The following is a 7,858-nucleotide window of genomic DNA, read 5'->3' as shown; positions in this document are numbered from 1 at the left end:
GTCCAGTCCAATTATTCCGCCGAATCTTTTATAAAACTCCACTGGGAGTCCATCAACCCACAGTGCATGGCCGTGGTACATCTGGGTTATGGCCTCTGCCAGTTCATGGGACAACTGGGGAATGTCCATTTCATCCCTCTGTGCCAGAGAGAGCTTAAGGAGTTCTGCAAACAAAACCTGAGCACACATAGGATCCCACAGTTCTGCCCTATACAACTCAGTATAAAGCTCCACAGTCCGCTCTCGCTGTAAGGACAGAATCTGGAGACAAGAAGCAAGTACAGGGAGTGAACATTTAATGGACAACGGACATCAAACAAAACACAGACAGCGTCTGGAACAAAACTGAGAAACAGACATATATAGAGGGGGCAATCAACAACGTGAAGGAGTCCAGGTGAGTCCAATAAGTGCAGATGCGCATAATGATAGTGGCAGGTGTGCGTAATGAAGGGCAGCCTGGCACCCTTGAGCACCAGAGAGGGGAAGCGGGAGCAGGTGTGACAGTGCCTCCCCCTTCTAGGGGCGTCACCCGGCGTCCCACCTGGGCGAGCCTGATGTGCCGGCCGAGGCATGGGCGCTGGACTAGCCTGCTGAGGCGTGGGAGCCTGACGATCCGGCTGAGGGATGGGAGCCTGACGAGCAGGCTAAGGCGTGGGAGCCTGATGGGCTGGCTGAGGCATGATGTGGGAGGGGTGCCTGATGAACCGGCTGAGGCATAGGAGCCCAACGACCTGGCTGGGGCATGACGTGGGATGGGAGCCTGCCGAGCCAAACGAGGCAAGGAAACCTCGAGCCAGCTAAGGCGTGGAAGCCCGACAAGCCAGGTGAGGCACCCCTGGTTCCATCGGCATCGGCACCCAGACCCGATGTCAACACCAAAAACAAAAAACAAGAACTCCCTGATGCTTCAAATAGTGGTATCAGCATTCTGTAAGGACCGACGCTAGAGACGAGAAGCAAGTACAGGGAGTGAACATTTAATGGAAAACGGACATCAAACAAAACACAGACAGCGTCTGGACAGGGGGAACAAACCAACACGACGGCAATAATGTTGAAATGAGGAACAAAACTAAGAAACAGACAGATATAGAGGGGGTAATCAACAACAGAAAAGCCAAATTTGGACTTTCCCCACATCCCACCATTTACTCAGAGACTCATACTCCTCTCTTCGCTGCCCCCACCTTTCACAAAAACATTTACATTTACATTTTAAAAGTCTGGAAACCTAAGCAAAAAGTGGCATCTTGTAAGAGCTTTACATTAAACTTCCAATAGGATGCCTTCCCGAGGCCCTGGTGAAATAGATAGCCGAGCCATGGTTATGTGACGATCCAAAAAAGCCACAGGGAGAACGTTAAGCGCCCAACAGCCTACTCTTATTACTCAGATTCCTGGACATGTAGTCGGGCTGCACTCACCCTAGCTCCAAAGACCTTCACCCATGTATACTGTCTTGTGTCAGGATGTCTAGTTCTCCAAACACCTACTAGGTCGAACTGATTAATGATGTCCCTTAACACCACCACTGATCCTGAATGAGGCTCCTGCCCATTCCTGGCTTTCATAAAATCCATTGTATAGTTCCAGTCCCCGCCGACCATCAGCATCTCCTGAGGCTCTACCTGTCAGAGTTCCTGTCTAAGACACCCAAACAGAAGGCCCCTCTGTCTCCCTATGTTAGGCACATACACATTTATAAAGACAAAACCCATGTTGTTAATTTCTGCTTTTACTACAAGCCGTCTAGCCCTACACACGTCCTTTGAGGAGTAACTTTCCACCAGCCCAATCGACTTCATTCATCACTATGCGTCTCCTGCAGAAACAACACCTGTACTTTTTTGTTTTATATATTCACCCATCACCCTCCTCTTTCCCGCATATCTGGCACCATTGATGTTAAGCGAGCCTACCCGAAGAGTCTCCATAGGAAGTGGGAGAAAACCCAGCAAAGAAAGAGACCAATAGCAAAGCTCAAAACGCACCAGTGCCAGAAAAAAACTATAAATCTAAACAGCATCTGAAGGTAGACCTTTATGCACGGTTGTGACCTACTTCCTCAACCTTAACTGTTTGCTGGGTGAGAGGACACCATGCCCCTCATATTTCAGTGCGTTGTACTGACCTTACAGATTTTCCCTGATCGCAAAAAAAAGCCTCAAGGTCAACCTTTTTCCCCTTAATCTCATTCAAAAACCTTGACAATTCCCTCATTGTATACATTGACCCCTCTGCTTGACTGGCTGTCAGCTCTGGACCCGTTTAGGAAGAGTCTGAAAAAAAGGCCTCCTCATCATCTCCCATCCTGACCACCTGCCCTTTTTCTCTGGTCGGGCCCCCCCCCCCCCCCCCCAGCACCAGGCAAATGTTCCTTGGTACCTTTTACCACACCAGCCTCTTCCCTCCCACCTCTTTTCTTCACCCCCTTTTCCTCTTCCGCCTGACTCCCTCGTCCACCCCACTATACTCTCCTCATCCACTAGCACAACATGACTAGGTCCAGCCTCAGCTACACCACCATCCATAGCATGATTAGACCCAGCATCAGCTACAGCACCATCTGTAGCCTGACTAGGCCCAGCGTCATCTACATCACCATCTGTAGCCTGACTAGGCCCAGCCTCAGCTACACCACCATCTGTAGCCTGACTAAGCCCAGCCTCAGCTACACCACCATCTGTAGCCTGACTAAGCCCAGCCTCAGCTACACCACCATCCATAGCATGACTAGGCCCAGCCTCTGCTGAGACACTCCTCCTGGATTCTCGGCCCAGCCTCTGCTGCCTGTGTCTCGTGGCCCCCTGCATGTTGACCTCAATGTCCCCCAGAATCAGCATTTAACTGATGCTCATTGTTATTCAGAAACATGAACACTTGCCTCCGGAACAAAACAACATGCTTAATGGCAACTGCCTGAAAACCTGCCGACAGTACATCAAAACCAAAACAAACTTACCAAACCGACTCAGTTATTTCCGGATTTGATCATCTGTAATAAACGGAGGCAAATTAGCAACTACCACTCTAGTTAAAGGACTCGACAGGGGAGAAATCGGCACCAACACATTCCTTACAAATATTCCGCAAGCAATCAGCCTACCCACCAAATTCACTCTTTTCATAAACACAACCACAGCTTTGTTCATTCTAGATGCGGAATGTATAAATTCCGCTCCTACCTGTTCGCCGACCGCAAGCAGAACCTCTTCCACCTTAACTCCATTCTCAAAAACACACCTGAATCCATGCCGTAACGACAGCGTCTCCTCTGCACTAGGCTGCGAAGCCATCACGCACACCACACCTTCCAAATCCCAGGAAACTAAAACTCTGTACAGTAGATACAACTAAACTGACAGTGTGTTAACCCTCCATCATAGAAAATAAAAAAAGTTAAGAAAACACCAAGACAAAATTCTAGAAAATGGCCTCTCAACTACCAAACACTCCCAGCATGCATTGAGAGAGAGAGAGATGAGGGGTTAGTGTTAGCTCCTCTCTGTAGATACAGTTGAAGAGCTTGAACAATTTACTGTAGAAAATAATCATTTACAAAAATCGAGGTGTGCAGAGCTTTTAGAGACTTACCCCAAGAAGACTCACAGCCGTAATACTTATCAAATCAAGGTATAAAAAAAAATATATATACAGTTGAAGTCGGAAGTTTACATACACCATAGCCAACTACATTTAAACTTAGTTTTTCCACAATTCCTGACATTTAATCCAAGTAAAAAGTCCCTGTTTTAGGTCAGTTAGGATCACCACTTTATTTTAAGAATGTGAAATGTCAGAATAATAGAAGAGAGAATGATTTATTTCAGCTTTTATTTCTTTCATCACATTCCCAGTGGGTCAGAAGTTTACGTACACTCAGTATTTGGTAGTATTGCCTTTAAATTGTTTAATTTGGGTCTAACATTTTGGGTAGCCTTGTCACAAGCTTCCTACAATAAGTTGGGTGAATTTTGGCCCATTCCTCCTGAAAGAGCTGGTGTAACTGAGTCAGGTTTGTAGGCCTCCTTGCTCACACATGCTTTTTCAGTTCTGCCCACAAAATGGATTGAGGTCAGGGCTTTGTGATGGCCCCTTTAGTACCTTGACTTTGTTGTAAATAAAGAAAACAAAGATAACTAAGGTCAGGGCGTGACACGTGCTTCAAGGTTGGGATGGTGTTCTTTGCCTCGCAAGCCTCCCCCTTTTTCCTCCAAACATAACGATGGTCATTATGGCCAAACAGTTCTATTATTGTTTCATCAGACCAGAGGCCATTTCTCCAAAAAGTACGATCTTTGTCCCCATCTGCAGTTGCAATCTGTAGTCTGACTTTTTTTATGGCGGTTTTGGAGTAGTGGCTTCTTCCTTGCTGAGCAGCCTTTCAGGTTATGTCGATATAGGACTAGTTTTAATGTGGCTATAGATACTTTTGTACCTGTTTCCTCCAGCATCTTCACAAGGTCCTTTACTGTTGTTCTGGGATTGAGTTGCACTTTTCACACCAAAGTACCTTCATCCTTAGTAGACAGAACATGTCTCCTTACTGAGCGGTATGACGGCTGCGTGGTCCCATGTTGTTTATACTTGCATACTATTGTTTGTACAGATGAACGTGGTACCTTCAGGCATTTGGGAATTGCTCCCAAGGATGAACCAGGCTTTTGGAGGTCTACAATTTTTTCTGAGGACTTGGCTGATTTCTTTTGATTTTCCCATGATGTCAAGCATAGAGGCACTGAGTTTGAAGGTAGGCCTTGAAATACATCCACAGGTACACCTCCAATTGACTAGTCAATTAGCCTATCAGAAGCTTCTCAAGGCATGACATAATTTTCTGGAATTTTCCAAGCTGTTTAAAGACACAGTCAACTTAGTGTATGTAAACTTCTGACCCACTGGAATTGTGATACAGTGAATTATAAGTGAAATAATATGTTTGTAAACAATTGTTGGAAAAATTATTTGTATCATGCACAAAGTAGATGTCCTTACCGACTTACCAAAACTATAGTTTGTTAACAAGACATTTGTGGAGTGGTTGAAAAACAAGTTTTAATGACACCAACCTAAGGGTATGTAAACTTCCGACTTCAACTGTAGATGGCCCGTTAGTGGATGTCCGTTTTTTGTAAAACTATGACTAATCTTTTGTTCCCCCCCACACCTGTGATTCGCCAGATTTGCTGATTCTAACTGCATATCCTTTTCAAATGAGTGACACGGCTATGACTGTTTAGTCTCTACGTCTGTGCTTTCTCCACGTCTCCACCCCTTTCCACCTGACCGGTGAGGTCTTGAGGTGCAGACTGTGAAGTCAAGAGAGAGACATTTGACGAGTGGTGTCTGTTGAGATAGAAAGCAGAAACTTGTTAAGGAAGAAACTGTTCCAGTGTTAGTTAGCATTACCCTCTGGTGGTGTGCCAATGCAAGTGCATAGGGAGTGTCAGTGTGATGACTAGCATGACCATCCCCGCAGGGAAACTAGATAAACAACAATGCTACTGATTGGATTCCCTTGTGGAATTTATTTTACTGACAACTTAAATCAAGTTGAACTTATTTTGGTCAGTTTACTTTTGACCTCTGTGTGGTGTGAGTAATAAACATGTGTCTTAGTAGAACACTCCCTATTCTACATATGTAGTGTACACTGCCATGTTGTTTCAATTTGAATAAATACACACACTACTGTATTTTTTACTCCACCTACACCATCTTCTCCAGGAATAATGAGTGTTTAGACATTGTCAATGTGATCCCCTAGTTTTATTCCTGAAAAGGATTCATGCATTGGCCAGGATTTCGAACACAGTCCTTCTGGGTTTGAAAGTGCTCCAACTTGCCATTAGAAAGGTGTAGCAAGGTCATTGATGGCTACAAGAAGCGTATGTCTGCAGTTATCTTGGCCAAAGGCTGTGCAACCAAGTACTAGCTCTGGTGTGTAAATCATTTTGCCCATGCCTTTTCGTGTTATTATCTAAACTAAGATTGTAATCTTAAATTGACAAAAAATCAAATAGGTTCTGCAGTGTTGAAAATCCAATAACAAGGTGTGAAAAGTATAAAGATCATTTTTATTTATGTTGTTTACTTCTTTTAGAAGAAATAGGGAATTATTAAAGAAAATTGCAATGGTGCCCATATAGTTGGCCGAAACTGTGTTATACATCTTTATTATGTTCCCGCCTCAAACATATTTCCAAAAATGCATGGGTATGCAAAGTGTGTATTTGCATTCTGTAGGGTAGAAGGGAAGGATGGCTGTGTTGTGGAAGTGAATTGCCCCTATCCCGGACCCTAAACTGTTTGTAAACTTCTGCTCTGGTAGGAAGCGGTGGGCTAAAGGGGTCAGAGTTCACTAGTGTCTTACTGCAGTTGAGAAAAGCGTCCGCTAAATGATCGTGGGAATAAGGGCTCCGGTGGTGGGGGGCTCTGGCTCTGCACACTGGACAGGACAGGGAAGCTCAACAAAGGACTGTGGTGGGAGCTCTGCTCTCTCTCCCTGCCCCCTTCCCCCCCTCCTTCTCTCTCGCTCACATCTGATTTATGATTGTGTTTAGCAGGCCTGTATCTGTCTACTCTACCCTCTCTGCTCGCATTTCCTAAAGTGTCATCAGAGGTCTTTCAGACTGGACCTATTGTACCCACAGTCCAGTTTTAAGAATAACACCCTTCCCTTACCCCTAGTCCTTACCTGTTTGTCCTGACCATCCCCTCTGTGGCCTTCGGTCATCCCTCTAGTCTAGACAGATGACAGATGTCAGAACGCATAGTATAGGGCTACAGGTGACGGATATTTTCACTATTGCCACTTATACATCTGCAGGTGATAGTACCTAGTGAAACGACTCGCTGGTCCAGGTTTGCTGTTTATCATAAGGGTGAAGTTCCTCAGGTTGAATTGTTTCATTGTCACAGCAGCAAGGGAAACCATGTCAGGACCCTTAATAGTCTGATGTTTCCACCCTGACAGTGGACCAGCCTCTCCTTGTCTCTGCAGTGCTGGGCTGCTGTCTCCTGTTGTCCTCTCTGTTCATGGGGGGGGGGTGCATGGAGGTGGCCCCGGGGTGTGGTGAGGCTCACTCAGCAGTCCCAGTGTTCTCTTTTCAGGAGCACACACACACACACACACACACACACACATACACACACACATACACATACACATTCACATTCACATACACATTCACATTCACATACACATACACATACACATACACTAATGGGCAATAATGGACACTCAAATTCACTTCAGTGCACATGTCTAAACACACAGACACATCGTGAGCAATATTCAGTCCTCATCCGACAGACCTATCATTAAGCTCTTAAAGGCTGAGTAGTGCTAGGAGGGTTCCAAGAGACAGAGAGAGGGAGAGAAATATAGAGACAGAGATGTGGACACGCATGCTGATGATGGCCTCCACATTCTTGCCAGTTGTCATGACGACACTGCACTGCCTCCTTGGCCTAGCTGCATGCCGTAGGATGTGTGTGTGTGTGTGTGTCAGGGTGAGAGGAAGTGCCTGGCTGCATGAGACACACTGTGTTTGTTCTACGAGGGTCTGCTGGTTGGAATGTTAAACTGAGCACTGAGCAGCAGTGTTTCTGGTCTTTCATGGTGCAGACGAGTGTTGGTGTTCTTATGAAAAAAGTCACATCCTCTCTGAGCTGATACAGAGACAGAGGGAGAGTGTGAAGGGAAGGAGGTGAATGAAAGGGAGATGAGAGGAGAAGGAGGGGATGAGAGAGGCAGATGTAGCTGGGGTTGAAAGGAAATCCTGGCTTCAGCATTAAGCTGGTTGGCCTCCACCTCTCTTCCTGTCTGTTAGTAGAGGCTATATGTCGTTTG

The sequence above is a fragment of the Oncorhynchus nerka genome, linkage group LG28, assembly GCF_034236695.1.
Source record: "Oncorhynchus nerka isolate Pitt River linkage group LG28, Oner_Uvic_2.0, whole genome shotgun sequence".
NCBI lineage: Eukaryota > Metazoa > Chordata > Actinopteri > Salmoniformes > Salmonidae > Oncorhynchus > Oncorhynchus nerka.
This window is presented reverse-complemented; position numbering follows the sequence as displayed.